Here is a 1,341-nt window from a genome sequence, read left to right as displayed (position 1 = left end):
TCCATGGCTAGGAAACTTAACCATCTTTGATTCAACGAGCTAGTCAAGTAGAGGCATACTAGTGACACTATGTTTGTCTATGTAGCCACACATGTACTAAGTTTCCGGTTAATACAATTCTAGCATGAATAATAAACATTTATCATGAAATAAGGAAATCAATAATAACTTTATTATTACCTCTAGGGCATATGTCCTTCAGCCCTAGAATCCCTGGGCCCCACCATCGCCCGTCCGGAACGAGACTCGATGCATCGCACGCGCCACTGCTCGTCGGTCGTTCCCATCGTGTACCCGTAGCCGTGTCGCTCACCGGGATTCGGTCCCAAACCCTAGCAATGTGCTAGGGGAAAGAGACAACCTGGCCAACGTCGATGGACTCCCCCTCATGCAGGTAGCGTGCGTCCACCGTCACCCCCTTGTCGTCGATTAACACGATCCGGAGTGCTCCGCGGCGGAGGAAGATCTCGCCGTCGACGAAGTGGACGGTGCGTGCGGCCGCGAGGTCTGCTGCGAAGGAGACGTGCTAGCGTACGTCAAACACCATCGGTACTCGCAACTCCTGCTCGCTCCAAAGCAATCTCAAAATGAAGATAATTTTACCCAGCTGTTCAGGGGTGACAAACTGTCTTTCCTATATCAGCAGTGAGCATGTAAGAGAAGGAGCTTCGATATCAAAAGCACAATACCAGATGCATTTATCTTTCACCGAGATCAGGAACAATGATCATTCAACTTTAGGGAAACTTTCCTCTGCAAAAAAAAGAAGGAAAAACTTCAGTGAAATTTTAGAAAACAAAAAACGATTTCCGTCGCCGGGACTTGAACCCGGGTCTCTCGGGTGAGAGCCGAGTATCCTAACCACCTAGACTACAACGGAATTGTGGTGGTGTAGATTCTAAAACATATCTGACCATGATTACAGCCACACAAGCAACACGAACGATAGAGCTTGGCTTAAGCTGATATGGCTAGAAACAAACCACAAACCGAGAGAAAACTACATCTGCTCTATTTGATTCATTACAAATTCTGCCATGTATCAACGTACACACATGGACTGTTGAAAATTCAGACATGGAGGATCGTGAGAATTCAAGCCAACTCGTATCAAGATGGCAATGGGGCCCTGAAACCCGCTTCCCCGCAGGTTTTTACCCTATTAGGGGATGGGGATGGGTGACTTTCTATCCCCGTGGGGCTGCTCGTGGGAACATGATAAAACCCGGCATGTTTCGCGGGTTTAAACCCGTTTGAGTACTACCCGAACCCGAAACCCGACAAAACCCGTCAAAATACGTTATTTAGCATGCACCGATCCAGCTTGACTCAAGTGGCCCA

The 1,341-nt window shown here is 47.9% G+C and overlaps 1 non-coding gene across 1 annotated transcript; it reads right to left on the bottom strand.

Annotated features, from left to right (window-relative positions):
• Positions 1–807: 807 nt before the first annotated feature.
• TRNAE-CUC (transfer RNA glutamic acid (anticodon CUC)) lies at positions 808–880 on the bottom strand. The gene has a single exon. It is a non-coding gene; the product is annotated as a tRNA-Glu (tRNA).
• Between the last annotated feature and the right edge of the window lie 461 nt (positions 881–1,341).

The sequence above is a fragment of the Triticum aestivum genome, chromosome 5D (genome assembly GCF_018294505.1).
Source record: "Triticum aestivum cultivar Chinese Spring chromosome 5D, IWGSC CS RefSeq v2.1, whole genome shotgun sequence".
Lineage (NCBI taxonomy): Eukaryota > Viridiplantae > Streptophyta > Magnoliopsida > Poales > Poaceae > Triticum > Triticum aestivum.
The sequence above is the reverse complement of the archived record's forward strand: the minus strand, read 5'-3'. Positions and strand labels throughout refer to the sequence as shown.